The sequence below is a fragment of the Lepisosteus oculatus genome, chromosome 9 (genome assembly GCF_040954835.1).
Source record: "Lepisosteus oculatus isolate fLepOcu1 chromosome 9, fLepOcu1.hap2, whole genome shotgun sequence".
Taxonomy (NCBI): Eukaryota; Metazoa; Chordata; class Actinopteri; order Semionotiformes; family Lepisosteidae; genus Lepisosteus; species Lepisosteus oculatus.
In genome coordinates, this window is record NC_090704.1 from 5566086 (window position 1) to 5589606 (window position 23521).

The 23521-nt window shown below is 37.5% G+C and overlaps 1 protein-coding gene across 1 annotated transcript in view; it reads right to left on the minus strand.

Annotated features, from left to right (window-relative positions):
- b4galt2 (UDP-Gal:betaGlcNAc beta 1,4- galactosyltransferase, polypeptide 2) overlaps positions 1 to 23249 on the minus strand; it is a 126634-nt gene extending 103385 nt beyond the window's left edge. The window contains exon 1 of the mRNA XM_069194045.1: positions 22803 to 23249. The gene's annotated coding sequence lies outside the window, so the exon portion shown is untranslated. The remainder of the gene's footprint in view (positions 1 to 22802) is intronic.
- Positions 23250 to 23521: the final 272 nt, after the last annotated feature.

Consider the following 23521-nt stretch of genomic DNA (forward strand, 5'->3'; position numbering starts at 1 on the left):
TATGTGCTTTCACATCAATTGCTAGAAAATTGCATTTCTGATCCTTGACAGAAGCTACTCTGGGACATTATTACAGGCCCCTTTTGTCTGTGAATATAGACATGGTTCTCTTTCAACACTTCATTGTAAGTGATTTAAATTTTTATTGGATTTCCAATATAGAAAAGAGCAAATAACACAATTGTAGCTGCTGGAGCACAGCCCTCTGAAAAGAGGAGTCAACAGGCAGGGTGTGTCGGCAACTACCCACTGCTGATGCATCCACCTGGTTTCGAATAAAGGGGGCTGAAAACTATTAATAAAATAATTAATAAAGGATATAATTTAATTAATATTTACAGCAGCGTTAATAGTGCTATTAAAATATTGAGCCGAGCACAGAAACAGCCTAAAGAGCTATATCATAGTGCATTTCAAAAGAAATGCTCAGCTTATCATTGATGATCCCTCCTACCCTCTTCATTTTAAACTGCTACCTTCAGGGAAGCATTACAGAATGCCTATGGCCAAGAAAAATGTATACAAGGTACTGTATATTAAAAGCAGCAAACTATTGCCTATTGTATTGGACTATTGTTTATTTTCACCGTGTATTTATTTTATGCTATTTCTTTGTTTTATGTAGTTTTGTACAGTATGGTGATGCCAAAGCCAAAATTCCAGCCTTTTGGATGGACATTAAATGAATAAAATAATAGCTTTTGAATATTCAAATCAGTCATGATGCTTACCATGATCGAATTATTACATTGGGAAAGTCTGTGGGTGTGTAATAAGAACAGTGCCGAAATTAGTAATATAGTATTTTATATGTCTGTGCAATTAGTATAATTCTAAATGTGGTCTACTTTCTAGATCATTGTTCTTTTAAAAAATGAAGGAATGAGTTATGCACTTCTTCAATGTACAGTATCCCATGTGTGCACGTCCACATTAATTCTGAGGTAATTAATGAGGTATTATAAAGAGCAAAGGCATGGCTCCATGATGTGAGCATGTCATCTTCTTCACTATATAGGAGTATTCCTTATACTCTTCTCTTTACTTGGTTGTCTGTCTCCAAACGCATAAAGAACAGTAACTTTAACCAGCTCCCTTACCACCTCAACAGACAATAATGTCACTATGGCAACACTCTGGTGCAGGTGCAGTCGTATTCCTACATAATGTTGTTCAAGAATGTTAAAATAAACATAAGAGTAGATTCATTAGCCATAGCTGCTAGGAAAATAAGATAGATTTTAGATGTTCGAGACCAGTTTTACTGCATCAGGAACCTCTTCAAATCCACAAGGAAGAAAATATTTCCAATTAGAATAAAAGCAACATTCTAGGCTAAATACTTCCAGCAGTTTTCATAGCCGTTTTCTACAGGATGATATTGTAAAAAAAAAAAACTAAGGGAGGCTGAAAAAGCTGCAGTTTCAAAGCTTCTTTTGTACATTAAAGCTCTAGTGCTAAGAACAGTAAAAACCCAAGCAGCTTGGGGCATACTGCATGCAAAACTTCTCTCAAAGTAAGCTTAAGGAAGAAGAAATGTCTTCTTTGTTCCTGCAGTTCCTGCTGCGCTGCCGAGTCTGATCATAAGGATGGTTGCAGGGATTTTTTTCTATTTTCTCAGTGATCTTATCACCTATGAAGTTTGTGGAACTTTGCAATATTACAGATTCCCTACAGAAGCATGAATGGTAAATGCCAAACAGTACTTAGTACATTATTATTAATAATCAAGAGTTTTCATTATTAGGGGCACTAGCAAATGTCATCGGTCAATATTTTTTTGGGGGAAAATGTCACCGGTCAATGAGAAATATTTATCACAAAAGAAAATGTCATCAATAAAAATGGACAACATTTTAATAGAGCAGCTCTGAATTTGCCATCAATGCAAAAACAATATAAGATTAACAGGATCTCTCTTTTTAGACAAAATCAATTATATCAACGCACACATTTTCCCCTTAAAGCTGTTTATTTGCAAAATGTAAATATTTTAACATAACATAACACAGACCGCAGGGTGAGCACCCCCCTACTGGCCCCACTAACAGCTCTTCCAGCAGCAGCATTCATTTTTCATCCAGGTACTGGGCAGGCTCACACCTGGCAGTGGGCTGCCAGTTGTGAGTTTCAGGGGGACAGAGCACCTGGCAATTTCTTTTTAAATCTGCTGCAACTAACCACACAAATAATGACCTCCATACCAAATGGTAACAATAAAGTTGAATGCAGATCTTTTGCCATCCATCAGAGATGACATGAGGATAAATATTGATTTTCTTTGGCATTTCAGTGGAACATGACCGATATGAGAGATAACAAATTGAGTGAATATGGTGTGAAGTAACAGGTTCAGCTCCACTGTGCATTGTTAGTAATGTAAGCCAACTCTTCAGGAGAATTTCTCAAGCATCGTGTTGAACTGTGGGATTGTTCTCTGATGAGAAAAATCTTTAATCAATATTAATAATTAGTCCTATAACACATATCCTACAGTTTAGAAAAACTCAGTTAGTAGTTAAATGAATCTGTACTGCCTGAATAGTAATGAAAAAAGGCTTAAATCTTCCATGCATTTTGTATTTATATGGAAATATATTCAACAAAAATGGGAAAAATGCATACAGCATGTACTGTATGTTCAAATTTTAATCCTACTCTGGCTCTGCATGAGAAAAATTTCAATCAGCCTGTGGAAAACTCATACATCGTACGCCATGCATTAGATACTGTAAGCTTGTCATCACTATTTTTTACAGCAGGATAAAGACCCTTCTGCTTTAAAATGAGCTAGAACTGATGCCCAAAACACCGTACTGTATGTATTCAGTTTATTTAAATACTAGGAGATTTTAACTTACATACTAAATTCTTATTTTTATTTGTCTTCGATCAGAGCCCAGAGACTACAGCAGTTAATAAAGAATTTCTAAAAAAATACTTTTTTTTTTTGCATGGATTTTCAGCAAGAGAAAAACAAAATTAATCATTTGAAAATATATGAAGTATTAAAGTAAGACTACTGAACATGGAAAAGAGTCTGGGTTATGGCTACTGACAAAGATATCTTCACAGAAAGCATACAAATTAAATTTCCCAAATATTTACTGCACCCAAAATCTTTAAAGCAATGATACATCACAATTAAAATGTATACTTACACTCTACACTCAATTCAGCTTATGTTTAAGGAAGACACAGCATTCAAACTGCACATTGGACTTTCTTTACTCAATCTTCTTTTTACATTAATATCTTACAATTATTAAATAGTTTTCACAGTGATAGTTTCAAAGAGATACTGAAATACAAAAATACACTAACAAAATGAATCCCTTCGATCCCACCCTCTCTTCTCCTCAACCCCCAGCTATGCTTTTCCAGTAGTAACATCATAATAATAATACTAAAATGATATTTGTTAGAAACATGTTATGTAGGCATTTATAAAGAAGTAAAAGGGTTATAAAGAAAGCTCAATAGGCCTTATTCAAAAACAGAACAGAATATAGAAAATAATTGTAAAAAAGTAATTATACCAAGTAATAAAGACACTTTTGGCTCCAACATTGGTCCTCAACCTGATTTAAATACACATAAGAACATACTGTGGGAGGACAATTCTTCTAGGCACATTGATTCATTTGGTGATTCAGATGACTTCCATATACTTTGGAAGTATATGGCTTTACTCAGTATACTTTTTTTTACTCACACTACGTAACATACAAATACTTCAACAAACACAAACTAAACCAAGGCTTCCAGCTCCAGTCAGCAGGATCCAACAGACAGGTTTTGTACATCTCTTTAAACCCTTAGCATCTCCAGGCTGTGGAGAAGGAAAAAATTGGTCCAGTTAAACCTTATCAGGATCAATTTTACACTTCTCCCAGGTGAAGAGCTGTTTATAAGTTAAAAAGGCACGGCAAACCTGCTAGATACTGGCCTCCAAGCAGTGAGTTGGGATCCCCTGAACTAAACTGTATTCATCTGGACATCTTGAGTCAAAAAAATGCAATTTTCTTCAAACAAGCAATGCTCAATACTGAAGAGCTTAGGTATTGCCTAAACATGTGCAGCTTATTGCATCAACTGTAACTATATTTCTGACTAAAGGGGATTAAATTATTGTTCCATGTATTAGTAGCAGCAATAATTCCATTTTACACAATCTCTTTAGGGAGAAAGCATTTCAAAGGATTTATAGCACGTGAACATCAGAAGAATAAGCGCATAACAGGAATTAAATTCCTGTCACTCAAAATGGCCCATCCCATTCCTGCCTTAGAATATACTGTACTGTAAATGATTCAGGTCCTATTACGGAACCTATGTACAGTGTATTCATTTAAATCATTGTATTAAAGATCGCAAATTACTTGTATTAGCTTTCGTCGGAAGAAAAAGAACTTCAAAGGCTTTTCAGAATTAAGATCAGATTTTATTGAACAGTTTGGGGTCACAAATGTCAAACAGATGACAAATGTCTTTCATGGCATCACTGCAGAAATTGCCTTGAGCAGACTTGTTGAAAGCCTACTGGCAAAACTGCCAGAGTCATGGTTCTGCTTTCTGATTGGACTCCAAGCTCGCAAACACAGATTTCAGGCTCCGTGACACACTTTCTCCTAATGACTGGCCCTGGTGAGACTGTAACTACTGGCAAAAAATGTCAGCTGTTACTACTCCTGTTAGTGTGTAGGCACTTCACTCTCAAGTGAAGGAACTGCTGCTCATAAAAGTCTCTTAAGAAACCAGAAATGCAGTTATAGAGCACTTAGGCAGATAGTTTTTAGATTGAGCCAAATACAGGCATTACTGAAACCTTGTGGTTTCATAGGAGCAATACATTCTGTGTGACAGTGTGCCACATTCTGTAATATAATGGATAGAAAAACAGCAAATGCTCATGTCATTACTTTCCTAATGTTGATGTAGAGTAAAAAGCTTGACCTGCTTAATGAAGTATGAGTAGGGAGTTACTTCAGGACGCATTGGCTGCAATGGAACAAGTAAAGGTTAATGCCCTTCTGAACAGAAAGAAATAACATTCTGATGCTCAAATCTCAAGAAGGCCAAAATGTTGCATTTCTTCATTCTAAGTTTCAGTGTGGAATTAACTGATACATGATCCTTTGCCCTGCTTAATGACACTTCTTTTTAAGACCATCATCTTTATGAATTACTGCAAAAGCCAGAGTTTATGAAATCTCAAAAACCCTGGCAATGAGCCTTAAACCCTTGCAAAAACTATTCTGCTTCTTTCTTTAATAGGCGGTGATGTTATCTCACTGATAATGTATCTTCTGTAGTTCTGCAGTTTTCTCCACTTTGTGTGTTACAGCATTCCAGTAAAACAATTAAACAATTAAAATTTTACAAGCAAAGTTTATTCAATGGGTTTGGCAATCAATGATGAACAGCAGATCTTGAAGAGGATAATCTGCTTTTTGTTATTTGACTTTTTTAATGGGTTCCCAATATCCTGACACATATGTTTTGTACAAAATATACTTCTCACACAATATTAACATTCTTACATAAGTAATAAAACCTGGTGTCTTTTTTGTATTAAAGACATGCAACGTCCTAGGCTCCAGCAGCTTAGACTATAAACATGGTGTGTATGATAATTGAAAGACATCACACTAGTGGAGATTTTCAAACAGGGTGCTGCTTTCATCCAGTTTCTCCACAGAATGGACGAAGAGTTAAAGCTCTCTAAAAAGTTGGATCATTACACAGTTCTCAATAATCTTAAATGTTCAAACACTGGAGAGGGGCTTTTTACTAAACCACAGATCCCTAACATGAAGTACTGTAGTGCAATACAACAGAATACATACTCACTTTCTAAGGGGGCAAAATTAAATCCATTGCTAAGCTCAACTAATAAATAAATCCTATAATACTTAAATACTAAATCACTGAGCCTAGGTGTGTTTTGATCCTCTAAAATGAAAGCAGAGAGAAAAAAAACACTGCATTCAGAACAGTATAAAACATAATCTTAAATTATACAGTAGATATACACTGTACCCTTTCACTTATCATCCTGTATAGGCAACTGCTTCAGTCATTACCAGAGGGGTTTCACAGCCATTATACGACTGCACCATTTTCAGACTGGCATTAAGTCGCAATCCTGCAGAATAGTAATTAATTTGTAATTCAGCAGCTCACACTAGATTTCTCAAAACACTTTGCATTGCATGCAAACACTGTCACAGGGTTTCCATATGGCAAAGAGGACAGCAGATTTTGAGACACTGCAAATCATTGTTAAAAATGACTCCAATACAGTTTACTAAGTGAAAAGAGAATTCATTTATTATTTTCTGTATAAAAAAACTACATGTTAATTCTGCTTAAATGCTTCACTCTGAAGCACAAATGAGTCTAGTGTTAATAAATTAATGATAAATTTACAGATGGCAATAGCTGCTCTCAGATAATTACAATTATCTGGCAATTATAATATGACATTAGAAATATTTCAACAAGTTTATCACTAATTTAACACATCTGACATTTAATATCATCTAAAGGTGATCTTTGCATTCTTGATATAAATTACTGTAATTAAAAATGATCTTTTATTGACAGATATCTGGGAGAATACAATACTGTGCATCTATTGAACAACAGGTTGCTTTACAGTGAGGAATAAGCCTCAATAATGAAAATAAATTTCTGTGCCATTCCCATAATAGCACTGTAAGACTTTCAGTTTTCAAATGATACGAAGATTCAGATCTTAGTGGATCATATGATTAGACAAAATCTGTAAGCAGAACTATACAGAAATCCTGTGTGCTCATTACAGATTATTTAAAGACGCTCCAATTATTTTTGTTCCACGTTTTTGGCTTGGAGGTGTCCATTCCACACAGTTCCAAATAGGGCTCTCTATTCATATAATGTTGAAAGGGATGCAGAATATGATTACACACTAAATGCTGTGCCTGTATTCAACAGCAGCATCTTGCTTCAAAGGGAAGGAGGCCAAGCAATCTAGGACTGGCTGATCAAATGCTATTTTCTTTTCTAAAGTACACTAAATTCCCCACCCAAAGCCTCAAAGGAGAGGCAGCATTCCTTCCTGAGATCCTATGGCCAGGGGCTTACTCTACAAAGAACAGCAGCAGTTTCAACACTGAATAATTAATCTTGCAATAGACAAAGTTTCATTATAGGTCCTGCTCCCTGATCACTTAATTTTATACCACACCTTCAAAAAGAAAAAAAGAAAAAAAAAGCTAGACCTTTTCCCCACTCAGCCCTGCCTTGTACCCTAGACATCAAAGGCAGTGGTGCGTTCCATCCACTGTAACAGGTCACAAACGATGGCAGGGCTCTCCCTCGCTGTCTGGTGCCAGAACAGGCAGCTGTTAATTTAACTGTCTATTATTAGCTTTGATGTCGACGCCGGAATTGCAATGGGATATTTTTTTAATTTATTTTATGAGCAAGCTGCTAGCCAAGGAAATCCCAGTTACCAGCAAAAATGTGCCCGTCGCATAAAGGGAAATCTTTATCAGCATCAGAAAATCCAAGAACTTCCCAATCAGACTTTGCTTTGCAAAACATCAACCCAATACCAGCTACTGTAGCCAGGTCTTGGTATTACAGGCTCCAGAGCAAAGAGAAATCCCTGTTTCATTGTAAGAGGTGATCCGTGCTACTAATACAGTGTCATCTCCCGTTGTATCTGGCTGCACAGTAAATACACAGGAAGGATTAAGCAATTATGACCTCATTTATTCCTGCACTTTGTAGAATCCTGGTTATTATCCTATATGGGAACACGATCTAAGTGACAATTCTATAAAACAAAATGTGATTGTATTTAAGATCCCATTACAATCCTAAATGCTGAGTCCTCCAGTAAATGCTGAGACCCTTGACCAAGGATCTGAGCTAGGACAGACACCATTTAAAATGGGATTTGTCAGGATTGCGAACCACCAAAGATTAAGATCCCTGAAGATAAAGGAATTAACAAAAGCAAATCGCAAAATTCACCGTCGCGTTAGGCAGTATTTTGTTTACAACTTCTGGGGGGACAGAAATAATAATGAAATGCAACAGCTGAGGTTTACGTCCATCAGTTGACTCTGTCACTCCCAGGACCCTTACATTGTTGCCATTGACTGCTTTGTCTTTTGGACTATGTTTATTCGGATTCTGGCACTTGGGCAGTAACTGTGATGCAGCAAGCTATGTTCATTTGAAAGATGGGGCTTTATAGATAGCAGAAGAAGCCCGAAGACTGAGACAAAGACCTCATGGAATAATGAAAAGAAAACGACAAATGTTTTGAATGCTTAATTAACACAGTGTGTTCACTAAATGATAAACCCATACAGTCTTTATACTGTTGGTGTACTGAATTTATTCCTACTATTTTGGATTTTTTATTTGATATGTATTCTATTACGCAGTGTGCCTTACAACCATGTCAATCCAGATATACTGCAGTACGCAACAAATGTCTCCTTTTGGCAGGTTTAAAAATTGATCTTTTGAATTTGAACTCTAGTTTTAAAGGCTGCAATATTCGCAGGTGTTCAGTTGGGCTCTTAAATAAATAATTGATCCATTTATTGCTTTAACTTACTGTCTTACTGTTTTTTGCACAAAATTTGCAACCTGAGTTAGCCTGTGAAGAGTAACATGAGAGTAACATCTCTACGGGTGTACTTAGATTAGATTTGGGATGACGTTCAGTCATACTCATGACAAGCAATAGGGTTTCAGTTTCACCTCTCCACCAGTATTCAAGAATCTTTTCAAATACACTCGCGAGTACTGAATAAGAGTATTTGTGATGATGAGCTAGGTTTTCGAAAATCTTTCCAGATTATTTTGTTTGGGATTTTATTTGTACGTTTCCCTGGGCAGTCAGGAGACAAGGAACAAGAACACAGCTCCTTGACCCGTTTGCAGTCTTTCTTGCGTCTTTGTTCATGCTGCGTGATTAGGAATTATGGAAGATAAGCAATTCTGCAACCCTCAGTAGAATCCCACATTCTCAACTCTCAAGCACAGGAGACAGCCTTTCCATGACCATCTCCAGGGCTACAGACCATAACCACTGCCAACTCTAATCTAAAACGCATTAACTAAAGCCTGATAACATGGGGAAAAAAGAACTAGCAGTTCTTCTACAAAAAATGCATTAAGAGTATCACTTGCCTAGTGATGTACACTTGCCTAGCCTGGTAAGTGGCAGGATCCTTTTTGAGGAATTCAGTTAATTAGTATAACAATATAATCTTACGGAGTATGAGAAATTAACTGTAATTAGGAATAACCACTTAATGATGATGTGAAGACATTTAATGCCCTTTAAAATGTGACGTTTTACTGTAAGAAGACACTCAACACAATGGAAAAACAATTACACTACATTTTTGCCCTTGCCTTTAACAGCTCTACAACCACACTCAACATTACTGTACTCATGTTTCAACAGTGAGCAGTGCGGGTTCATTTCAACAGCAAAGAGCCTACCCTCTATGCTCAGCTGATTCTTTTCAGCTCCATTCAACAATATCTGTCGTTACTGCTCAAATCCAATACATTTTAATTTGCTCTTTTATATGAAATCATAACCATGACTACCACCATACAAGTAGTAAAAGCAGAGAGGGTTCTACACCAGATAGTCTTGCAGGGCAACCACGGCTATATTTTAATTGACGGTTTTACCAATACACCATGCAACAGGGCCCAACAAAGTAATTTTTACTTAAGATGCATCGCCGTTCTCTTTACACATGAGGGTCATCCAGGAAGTAATGTCTCACTTTTTTCTTAATCAAAATGGACCAAAGAAAAGTGAAAGACCTAGAATTCCACGACAGGAAGTGAGAAAGTTAAAGCAAAATTGTCATTGGATTCCTATCAGAATTAATGTTTTAAAAACACACGGGACATTACTTTCGACCCTCAAGCCTTGTTCCAGTTGGTAATTACTTTTGAGTATGATACAGTACAGCAGAAATGTAGACTGTTAGTTTCTGCTTTGTGCAATCCAAGTGCAGAATCCTTAATAACATGCTGAGCTACCAACATTCAAGTCTCACAAAAATCAAAGCACACAAATCTGGCACTTTTTCTGAAAAATAAAGAATACTTTCCTCGACAGATTCATCATTTTAGCTAGTGCTAATGTTTCCTGATGTTTGTATCTTGTTTCTAATTTTGTTCCTGCTCTTCATACAATTTTTTTATTATGTTATTTCGGGTGACCTTGTAAATCAAGAGCAACTTATTACAGGATTGGCTTTGACAACTGTGATCGAGCACTGCACAGCTGTTTTCTTTCCTTATCAGAGAATACATTGAAAAATTGACATACATGGGAGAAATATGCATCTATGAAGAAGGAGCCAGGGCTTTCAAGAAAAGCAAGAAATATGTTTTTGCAAATCTGTTATGCAAATTTTCCAAATATACTACAAGATTTCTTGTTTCAAAACTGTAAAGCAGCCATTCAAATCAAATTTGTTTAATGTCTTTTAACACTTTTCCCTTTTCTAACATAGTAAAAGCCAGTTAAGAGTCTTTGTACAATGCAGAATTAAATGTTAACTTTTGCAATTAAAGTAGGGACAAGAGCAACGATATCAACAGTGAGTGACAGAATATCACACAGCAAAAATTACATTTAAAAACTAAAAAGATAACAGAGACTTACTATAATTTCTATACATATTACTCTTCAGTAAGTGAGTCATATTATTGATCACAACGTCTGAACCATTGTTAGCTGTAAACCATAACAAATACAAGATTCAGCTGCCAAAAGATGCATAGCAGTTTGTACCCTTCAGGGCCTGGAACGTCTGATGCCAATACTGGACCAATTCAGTTGGCTTGAGTAATCCAGAATAGGCAGCAGCCAGGAGCTGTGAGGGCCTTTTTAATGCTCAAAGCTCTTAAACTGGAATGGGTCAATACACGTTCAACCAATCTTGGCAAGCCTTATTATACTGCAGAGGGTTTGAATCTAGACGACGCGCACGTTACTACAGAAGTTTCAGTCATTCCTCAATAAAAAAAAAATCTGAATCTTCAAAACCAGTTCATTCTACTTGTCAGGCCCCCAAATGCATGCGCCTCTACAAAGAGAGGAAAAAATATCCTTAGCATCAAGATGTTATGCATTCTGTGAAGGGGACATTAAGCAGTGTTTCATCACAAGGCAAAAATAAAGTGGCAAAGAAAAATCAGTGGGATTTAAATTCTTTACACCCGTTTAGTGCCTTTCATTCCAAAGCATGTTACACACAGGGAATGCGGCCACCTTTTTCCAGTCTAAGTACAGTTTAATAAAACAATAAAGTAGGTACACCTTGCACGAAGAGATGTTTACTGGATATTTCTTGTTTCAAATACATTTTGTCTTGTTTCAGCCACACCTGGCAGGATTTCTTTTAACTGAAAGCAACTGTTTATGCTAAGTACACTGATCTGAAGAGCAGAGCAGGGTGAGAGCAATGGTTTAAGTTGCACAAACCTAGATACCTGCAGCTGCCTTACAGATGGCATGTGCAAAAATGCATAGCCTCCTATGCACAGCCAACAAGAACAGCAGGCGGCAAATTAATGAGATCATCACTGCTTCTACAGTGGCCTTACAAGCACAGTTGTTGTACCCAGCACCTGGTGGCAAGCACAGCCAGCTTTTTAAGTGGAGCAACTGTTTGGTAATGGCAGAGGGAATTGGGCTGGATCGATGGCTGTGGCATTCAGAGCAAGGCAGTACATCACAGAGACAGTAGTTGAGAGTCACATCACTTGCCTGGGTTCTGACGTGCCATCGGTTTGTACAGAATGCAAGGCAGGTACTGTAAGTAAATCAAGCACAAGGTGAAGAGGTATTTGATGCCATTTTTTTCACAGACCAGTAACAGTGCAATCCTTCCTGAAGCACACAGAGGTTAGAGAGAAGGACTTATGACCTGGCGGAAAGGTCTTCCAACACTTGATTTTCTTTTTCAGAACGGGCTCAGTGGTTAATTTGCTGAAATTATGTCTTTTTAACATGATCAAGACAAGGTGGGCACGGCAGCTGATAACTGTGGACACAGGTGAAACCAATTTCTGAAAGGTGAAAATTGCTAACCTTAACACATATACTGCAGTTGCCTGTAAATAACTTCAGCCAAGACTGATAATGAAATAAGATGAAACACCTTTCTTATGCTGCATAAATCAAACTGCCTTAGATAATTACAGAGGTAAAATGAAAAAAGCAACCACCAATCTTGTGCCTTGTAACCTGCTGACACCAGACAACAAAGAAATATTTTAAAGCTTTCTGAAATAATGTAATGTCTCCTTCCTTTCACAAACAAACAGCCAACTTGGAGAACAGCCTTCTCATCCATTTCTCATGTTTTCTCTAATTTTTAAAAAGCTTCTCTTTCAGCATTGGTTAAGTGAGGATTAGACACACTAAGAAAAGTCAAAAACACAAGATCAAACAACATAAAACCCAGACCACAGTATCAAAAGCTTTGGCAATTTTTTTTCAAGATCATGGGATTTTGTGTTTGTGGCTTTAGAACATATTTCATGCAATTCATGTTTTTGCTCTATTTCAAAGAGGTCCTCTTTTGATTAACTTCACATGATGTGACATTGCTGTATGTTCATTTTCTGTTGCCACACAACGCTACAATTGTCTCAAATTGGCTCAAAGACGACATTGTTTTGACTACACAAATACAAGATTTATTTATCTTTCATAACCTGGAGACATTTCACACATACAAATGGGGATGAAATGAACAGGCTTAAAACATGAGAACTATTCTGCCCAAAAAAAGATTATACATGACCACTGAAGCTCACATGAGACTACCTGACAGTCATTCCCATTAAAACCTCAACATGTCCACAACAACACAATTAAGAGAGGTTTTAAGGTGTTTTGGAACATTTTTTAAATGGTTCCGAACCAACTAGGTCCAGAAAAGGTTTTTGCCGGTATCCAAATTGAGAAATTATCACCGATACAGTCAAAGAAATTTTTATTTCCTCAGAACTCTTCCTTTTAACATTGAATGTCATTTTCAATAAGATTTGTGCTTGTGGTTAGTTAAATGGTTTCTCAGTACAACTGTAGTCCTTTACACGGTTAAACTGGCCCCCTAACAACTTTATTAACATGTGCCTAAAACCGCTCAACTTTTCAACTTCAAAGCAGAGCTCTTAATCTTTATTTCATGATGGCTGTTATGTGCCTTGAACACTTTTGCCCTTTCTTGCCAAGCAGCTGAAAACCTTTCCATAGGTAGAAATCGTGCTACTCAAATGTGTAAAACCTCCAAGAGCATAACTAACAAGAGTGAGCTTTTCCCAGGAGCCAGAGAGTTAATTTGGGATTATTATAATGCACACAAGATGATTAATTGTGAATTTGCTAGTTAGCATTCAGGCTGTCTTAAAAAGGGATTTTAAATAACCAGAAATCCTATAATGACCTAGTTTTAGTGAGTCGGTTTCTTTTATGTCCTTTTTTTTCCTTTTTTGTTAAGAACACCTTTATTCTCTTCTGCTATTTGTAGAGGTATTGCCATGGTGTTTTTCTGCACCCAATGCTGTGTATGTTATTAAAAAAAAACGTTAAGTGTCAAAATCCTGTCTTTTGTTGTCACATTTAATTAGCACTTGCAGCTATGTCAGACATGCAAATATTCTGGATATGATTCATGAGAAACTGGTTACAGAACATCATGACATACAGGACTTTATCCGGCTTCATATTAAATGTTTGACAAGAGAAACATACACCCGCACTCATGATACTGTATGTTGATAATAATATTAATAATAATTCCTTACACTGATATACCGCTTTTCTACAGTACTTTTCTGTCACTACACTCAAAGTACTTTATAAGTAATTAGGACTCCCCTCCACCACCATCAATGTGTAGCCCTACCTGGATGATGCAACGGCAGCCAAAGTGCACCAGTACGCTCCCCACACACTCTCTCTCAGTGGGGAAGACAACAGAGTGATGAAGGCAGTTCATAAATGGGGATTATTAGGAGGTCATGATTGGTGAAGGCCATGGGGGAAATTTGGCCAGGACACAGAGGTTAACACCCCTACTCTTTTAGAGAAATGCCATGGGATTATTAATGACCATGGAGAGTCACGACCTTGGTTTTACATTTCATCCAAAGGATGGCGCCTTTTTTATATTTAAAGTATAGTGTCCCCATCACTATACCATGGCATTGGGACCCAAACAGACCGCAGGGTGAGTGCCCCCTACTGTTCCCACTAACACCTCTACCAGCAGAAACCTTAGCTTTCCCAGGAGGTCTCCCACCCAGTTGAAGAAAGGTCTATACCACTGCTTGTGCAGAGAAAAGACTTAATACATGATCAGTTCTTCTCAGCTACAGTATATATTTCTTCAAAGACCATTAAAACACATTCCATCAAACAAATTACTCTCGCCTTTAAAGGTCTTATAATATTGTCTTGGTCTCTTTCTTTTCAGATCCTGTAGAGTTTGCTTTTTCACATCTGAAAGCACAGTTTTTAATAATTCAAAACGTACCAGGCTGGAAATACCATCTTGTAAGTTGTCGAAGCCACAGTAGGCCTACCACTCACGCGAATGACGTCTTCCAGTACAGCATGCCAAGTACTTGGAGTGGAAGCAACATGCTATGCCCAGTGGATAAAACCAGTGTACTTAAAGAGCTCGTTACCTCATTTCCTTTGGCCTTATTCAGACGGAGCTGGATTTGGGTATATTAAATATGCAAAAATGTGAAATAAAAGACAGACATTCTATCATTTCCTAAAGACTGAATTGTTGCCAACACCATTATTTTTGACATGAACAGTTTAAACTACCAAACTTCCAAACATAGTCTTTTATACAGGACTGTATCGGTAAATATTATTATTATTATTATTATTATTATTATTATGTTGCAAACATAACAAATTGCAAGGGTGTAGCTACTGCTGTATTTTTCTTTTTGCATCTTTACAAACCACATAGTGCAATATGGCCACCCTAAGACTGATAAGCAATAAAAAAACCTCACCATTGTAGTTTTTCTTCAGCTACCCACATGTGTAGCATAGCTATATCTTAGGAACGAAAACAGGGCATATGGCCTGAAAAACGCATACTGGCGTGATTCCATGTTTCTAACTGAAGGACAGTGCAGAAAAGAAAATGACAAATTATCTGTAAATAAAATGAGAGAAATGTGGCACAAGCAGTATTGTCTGAATGTTGTAAGAAGTGGCAGGGAATCTTTTTGACAAAAATATCAGAAGGCGACCAACATTCCGATCAGGATTACGCAAGACCTGTTCATTCAAAAGAAAAGCAAACTAAAGCATAAGGTTCCAACCTTTAGATCCTTTCTCAATTACACTTATTCTCAGATTCTCAGTCTTACAGAACTCAGCCCATATATTTACAATACTTACTCTCTTGACCCAAATTTATAATTGTCAGAGGACAGCATAGTGCCAGCTTACATTTAGGCAGCAAATCGCCAATTAATCAGTTTGTGAGTTCTTGGAGCAAAAATAAAGTTACAGTCAATACAGCAAGTGCGTCACATTTTTCTATTGCTGGAAGAGAACAAGATGCATAACTGGACACTGTGTAGTACTTTTACTTTTAAAAAAGAATAGCTCTGTTGAAATTACAAATGGGAACATCACCAGACTATTAAGCAGGAAATGTGCACAAACGCATAAACAAGAAAAGCAAACATATGTATCAAAATTAGGATAACCCACCACATAATCAACATTTCCAGTAAAGCCCTTTTCTACCTAATAACTGGTGGACACAGATTTTAACTGATCTTAACAACAGAAGCTGGTCAAAACACAGGGTGGTGTTGGCAGATGCTACATTAAAACAGCAATTTCACGTCTGAAGCGGATTTTCTTCATTTCTTCTTTTTTCTTTTCATTGCCCAAAAATGTGCTGCAATTACAAGCAATATGTACAGTACAATTACATACAGTGATATTAAGTGGTAAGCAAGTGCCATATGGTAAAGCAAATCTGTATTTTGCATCCCATAACGTACAGTGTACACTAATTATTCTGCTTGAAGGATAGCAGCCCTCCAACTAGGCAATCACAACATTCTAAAAGAGGGAATCACAACCTGGGAGGAATGAATCCAAGATCTAGAAGACTTCAAGTTTTAACTCTATATTGTCAAATACTACAAAGCCAATCTAACACTGCCATTGCATTTAAGCTGCATGTAAGCTCAGCTGGAATGCAAACAAGCAGCTGTGGAGACCTCCAAAGAAATTAACTGGCTCGAATCAGTGCCTAATAAATATCCAGAAAGGCCAGGAAATCGCCTGGAACAGCTGTGGTTTGTGGCTTTGTAGCTCAGCTCCAGTGACTTGAGCAGGTCAGCTGTTCAATCCTGGGTCGACTAATGAATCGACTAATACTTGCTTTTAAATTTCCCCACCTTTACAAGGTCTGGATATCCCAAAACTGTTTTATTCACTTCAAATCATGGGAACAATCTGAATCTGTGTAACATTTTGCTTTACACATAGCCTTCTGGGATGGGGTTAGGCTTAGGGTTGGTCCCACGGTTAGAGCTGGGACAAAATGTTCTGAAGGACATCAGCATTTGGAGTTAATGTTTATAGTCAAACTAAGGATTGGAGGATATTTATATATTAGTCAATGGTGTGATGGTGTGGAGACTCTCAATGTTTCTCTTTTTGCCTGGATACAGAACACTTAATGGTTACAAAGAAGGAATAAAAAAAACATTTCAGCATGTGAAGGATGGTACTATTTCTCAATTTTCATGTTTTGCTAAATGTTTTGTTTTCAGAAGCCAGTGGCAGGTAGCCTATATCCCCTCTTGTCCTGAAGGAAAAAAGTATTTATAAAGTTGCTGACATATAAATACTTCAAACAAACAGTGATTTCAGACTTACAGAACCCACCCCAGCCAGGAAACAGAAACGCACACTCACACTAAAGTCCTTCCATCACACTTTCATCAGTTCTTGACTGGTTGCATTCTACTCCTTCAGATAGATTTATTGCAGTGGCCAAGGGAAAGGGTTAGTGGCCAACATCCAGATGGATTGCATAGTATTCTCCCACTGAATGGACGCCACTTACAGTATGTCATGATGTAGAGAGCAACCTACATAAAAAGACGATCACCTACAGTATATGCCTCATGGTAACACTACAGAAGATAGATTTTGTATTGTTTCAAAGATCTAATGTGATGCCATAACAGTCTATATGAGGATAAAGGAAATGTCTAACTAGTATATGAAGACTAACCATAACCTTAGTCTATATTGCCCACTTTGCTGTACTCTTACTTATTAGCTACTAATAGAGAACCACACCATGCAGAAAAAACCGATACTGCAACTGAGTTCCATTACATTTATCATCATCAGGTCAGGCGCCTGTTGCTTACAGTACTGGAATAGCAGTCTCTCTGTGAACTTATCTGAACTAAGCAGACATCATGGAGAGTGGTTCAAAAAACTGTGCTAATTTTCCAGAAAAAGGCATTGATTAGACTAGCCAGCACTGGGTTTAATTCTCAGTGCTCTTATGATACTATTCATTCACAATTATATTTCAGCATAGATAGATAGATAATACTTTATTAATCCCATAGGGAAATTGATGTGTTACAGCAGTCCAGCCCAAGACAAGCAAAACAGACATCAGAATAGTTATAAAACAAAAGACAAACAAGATAAATAAAAATAAATACATAGGTGTGTGCAAAATGTGCTGATCATAGTCACTGTAAAAACAATAAAATATGTGCAAAATGTGCATAGGTTTATACAGACTGATTGTCCAAAAAGTACAATGGAGTAAACATGCTGTCCATAGACGAGCAAATGAAGGGCTAACAGTCCTAGCCTAGGGCAGCGTTATACACCCTGACAGCCGCCGGGAGGAAAGACCTGCGGAAACATTCCCTTGAACACCGTAGCTGGAGCAGTCTGTTGCTAAATGTGCTCCGCTGCCCAGTAACAGCCCCATGAAGTGGATGAGAGGTGTTGTTCATGATGGCTGTGAGCTTGGTCAGCATTCTCCTCTCAGCCACCACCTCCATGGGGTCAAGGCTCATCCCCAGTACAGTGCCAGCCTTCTTGATGAGTTTATTCAGCCTATTTGCATCTTTTGTCATGATGCTGCTGCCCCAGCACACCACAGCGTAGAAGATGGCCGCTGCCACCACTGATTCATAAAAAATGTGTAGCAGTGTTCCACACACACCAAAGGACCTGAGTCTCCTAAGAAAATAGAGTTGGCTCTGACCCTTCTTGTACAGGGCATCAGTGTTACCAGACCACTCCAGCTTATCATCCAGGTGTACCCCTAAGTACTTGTAGGAATGTACTATGTCCTCACCCTGGATGAAAACAGGGTTCAGCGGAGGCTTATTCCTTCGAAAGTCAAAGATCATTTCTTTGGTCTTGCTGGTGTTAAGCTGAAGATGGTTAAGATGACACCACTCCACAAAATTGGTAATCAAGCTCCTATATTCCTCTTCCCTCCCCTCTCTAATACACCCCACAATTGCAGAGTCATCTGAAAACGTCTGCAGATGACATGTCTCAGAGTTGTACCTGAAGTCAGAGGTGTAAAAGGTGAACAGGAATGGAGCAAGGACAGTCCCCTGTGGAGCCCCAGTACTGCTAACAACCTGTTCGGACACACAGCTCTGTAGGCGTACATACTGTGGCCTGCAGGTCAGATAGTCTATAATCCAGGACAGCAGGGGAGTGTCCACCTGTGCCGCCCTTACCTTATCTCTCAGTAAAGGTGGATGGATGGTGTACAGCATACTGCACATCCTACAATCTCTCACAGCATGAAATAATTTACAAAGAAAAGTGATACAGCTAAAAACAGTCAACTGCACAGGCCTTTTTGGAACTTATGTTGGTCATGTTCACAGAACAGATGAAATCACGGATTACCACAAATCAATTTGCCATTCTAATGTGGAAGAAGTTGGCTGGGTACAATTTCATATATCAAGAAGCTATAGACCTAAGAACATTTTTGCAGATGCACAAAACTGAATAAATAAACAATATTAATTTTGAAAGAATACTGGATGCACAGATAACAAACAGAATAGGATCATTACCAATAATGGGGGAATGCTCAGATTGGTGTGATGTAATTAGTGGGGTACCACAGGGATCTACATTAGGACCACTGATATTTCCAATTTGTATCAATGGTCTAGATTCTGGTACAGGTTCACAGGCAGACAATACCAAAATAGGCAGATTAGCAAAAACTATGGAAACTACAATGAAAGTTCAAATATATACAAGCAAAACCAATGACTGAGCTAACAATTAAATAGACACTTGCAGAGGATACATGCAGGTAGAAAAACAAATGCCAAGCTTAAATAAAATCAGAGCGTACACTGATAAATCATTTACATGTTCTAGATCAGTGGCTTTCACACATTTCTATCATGACCGACTTGAAAATTGCTCAGTGGTCTCAAATAAGCATTTAATGATCTTTGATGTTGATTGTGAAGTTAGGTAACTACTATACAGTACTTTAGATAAAAACAATGTTTTTTGTTGTTTGAATAAGAGGAATTATTTTATTACCAATATTCTTACCTTTCTAATGCAATAGATGAATCTCCTCCTTTTTTAAAGAAAACTGCAGTGAAGTCGGCTGTAATGTTTGTCTGCTTTTGCCTTAGGTCAGACTTAATTTAAAAATCAATGTGAATAAGTTCAATACAATGTGAATACTAATAACATAACTGTTTTCTTTTGCACTTTTTAACATTGTCAAAACAGTCTTGATTGTCATCAGCAGGAGAAATAAAAATCATTCAAGTTCAAGGTCAAGTACAGAAACTGCAGACTGTTCTGGTTTCCCCAAATTTAAATTCTTCATTATTCCACAGCCTTTCCATGGACAACTCAAGCAGCTCTCATAGACTGTACCACAGATTGATACCCTCTGCTCTAGACTACTGTATACAGGGAGGCAAAACAAAAGCTAACGATGTTATATATTCAGTACATTGGTAAATGTGCAGAAATTAAAACAAAGGATGTTATGTTACAATTGAACAATGCACTATTAACATCCCATTTAGAATACTCTGTACAATTTTGGTCATCATAATACAAAACAAATAATTCTGCTCTGTAATCAGTCCAGAGAATCAGCAGTGCAACACAAAACAAAGGACACAAACAGACTGAGCATAAGTGGTTTAAAAAAGAACAGGAGACACTTCTACACAATGGGTTATGGAACAAACTATCCACCCATATAGCTGGAGCCTGTACCCTGGCTTCATTTAAGAAACTGCTGGGCGAATTCCTCAGAGCTTTTAGCTACTCGTATCTAACAGAGTAAGAAAAGCTGAACGGACTGCTCTTTCATGCAACCTTTCTTATGTTCCAGTACATTTGCCCAACATTACAGATCGAAAGAAGAAGAAAGCTGAAAAAGCTCCACTCGTCATTGCTCAGGGGAATGCACCGAGAGGGTGCAAGGCCCTTTATTGAGCTAGCATGTAGGTGGGTCAATGGCTATTGTTTCTGTTACAAAGTAAAACTATGCTTCTCATTTTATTTTGTGCAATCCCAGGAATTCCTCATTCTTCCACTGACCTGTAGTTCAAAGAGGATTTAAAGGAGGTTTTTTATGGATTTCTTCTCCGTTATGGAGAAAATCTATCAGTGACCCTAATGTTAGTTTTATTGGGCTTGGTGGCTTTGAATAAATGTCACGTCAAGAGCCAAAGATGTAAAGGGAACATGAACTGTGCAAAGATGGAAAGGACTTAAGAATTTTACTACCGATTAGTTTTAGTGGCAAGTTAACTTACAGTCTCAATATTACATGGCAACTTGTCTTTTAATTATTGTGCTCAAGTTTCCCCACTTTGAAACTGTAACCTTAATTAGCTCCATCAATTAACAAATTAGCTCCCTCCAAATGACTAGCAAAGTGCCTCAACCCCTCCTGTTTAAATAGCCAAGCAGATTAGACTTGTGTGTTTTTCTGATGACTGTGGGATTCCTTTAACCACCTTTGAATTAATCTTTTTTTTTTACTCATTCCAAAAATCACCAAAAGTCCTAAGTATCACTGAGGACCTTCAACAACCAACGGATCCCTCTTTTTACTGTACATTTTTTGCTATGCCATTTTCGGCATAACCAAAGAGAAAATATACCGTCAGAGATTCAAGTGTGACATGGGTGCTGGCACAGAGATCTAAATATGGGCTCAGAGGTTGCAAGAGTCCCACAGTAGCTGCAGACAAGAAAATGAGGGAAGGAGGCTGGAGAGGTTACAGAGGGCATTTGACAACTGTGATGATACAAGCTGCCAACATTCAACTGTAATACACATCCCTGCGGTGCATACCAGTGATTTCATTGCCCCAAAGTGCATACTTTCCACCTCTACGTAATGTGTGCTGTATTAATTTTCTGACATTTTTAAACAATGAGCTATCAACCCTACAGTAAGAACAGCGGACCAACTACTGTTCAGTATTAAAAGCACATACAGTTATAATGAGATCATGAGGAGACATCCTTCTTATGTAAGGATAATACTAATCTACTAAGTACAAAGGCTTACTACAGTATCCAATACTGTACATCCTATCACACGATCTACCTGTTAAGATTTTGGTTATTATAAACCTGAGAGGCTGTTAACTTACTGCACATAAACATTTCAATGAAAAGTGTTAATAAACATAATAACAATATAGTTGTTGTTGTTGTTGTTACAGCGAACGCGTGATACTAAAATGTGTAACAAAAGCAGTCCAGTGTACACTTGTTCAAGTATCATGTTAGCAATATACTGTTTTAGTGACAGTCTTTGTTGCTCCTTATGTTACCATGTTACAATTTTTTTAAATCGTACTTGTGCACAGGTCTAAGGGGTCGCTGAGATTGCCTAAGGTGTTGTAATTTAAAAAAAAAACTTAATTCGCTAGTGCACTTCCGAATTCCATTTCATTTTGTACCCATAAGATACAAGCAAAAGTTCCTAACGTTTTTTTTTTATTCAGTGTAACAAAGCGCTAGCGCCAGGTGTTTTATCAGCACATCAGCTACAGAACAGTGTACAGTAGAAAACTCATCTCTATAATGATAACTCACCAAAAATTTCAAGTCACGCTAAATCATGCATCACAATAATCAGAACCACTCACGGAACGTTAAATAAAAATGTCCATACCGTTTTAAATACATCTCAGTATCGCTGAAGAGCGTTTCATAAATATCATTGCATGTACAGTATCTTATCAAAATCACACTGCATTTAGGCTAGTGCAAGAATTGTAAAATACCACAATTTATCTTTAATGTAATTTCCATGGTTTCATATAGAAACGATATAAAAAATACAATGCAATAACTGATTACCATTGTTTTTTTATAGTTAGTGGGAAAAAATCCATATTCAGTTTTTATTCCTACAAGAAAGGGTACTGTAAGGTACCTCTCAGTTAATATTTCAATCGTTATTTCAAACACCTTGAATTACATGAGAGAAATGCAACTAACACTTTCTACAATACAGCTTTACTATCAATATTATATGTATTACACCTATACAGAACTCCTTTTTGTATTAATACCCCAATAAAGAAATAACGAATAAGGACACGTTGCAAGAAAAACAAATAAGTTGAATTCGCACATCAGACACAGAAGGAGGAAAATTCTTCATTCTTACCTTAAAAAACCTCTTATGCATCCAATGCATTCTTTAAAAGATGTCGAATTTCTTTAACAATTTTGAAACTGTTTTGCTATAATATAATCACAAAGACTCAAATCGCAAGCCGCCTTCAAATTAACATCGATGCTATCTGGCGAGACAAGGCACATAGACCCCACACACCAAAGCCACCCGATCCTGTGTGTTTTATTTCTTTTTAATGATATGATCAGTCACTGCATTTTTCTCATTGTTAAATACAGAGCTAAAAATGTCCTGGCAGTTTACCAAAACCGCATACTGTCCCCCCATCCTGCTCCCAGTTCTTCACGGTATATCCAAATTGTCAGATAGCAGCTTCTGTCGATGTGTCTCGGTTAGCCCGTTATATGCAATTTATTTTCCGTACAGAATGTGAAGGCAAAAGAATGGGAGAGAACAGAGGTAGGTTTCTCGAGTACGGAGAGCCAGATGGTTCAAACCGCCTGACTTCATGATTTCACCGCAAGAGGGAGCGGAAAAGGCTCGCTTTTCACCGAAACGCTCAATTCCAATCACGCAGTCCCGGAGGAAGGAATGAATATCTGCTGTTGCAAATTCTTCTCTAGCCACAGAGTGCCATTTGTTTTCCATCATTCTCCTCTTTATAATAATCAGATAAGTAGATCCGGGCAGCATTGCTCATTGCACTATCTTGTTTTACAGGGATATGGACATTCTTGGACTTTTTTTTT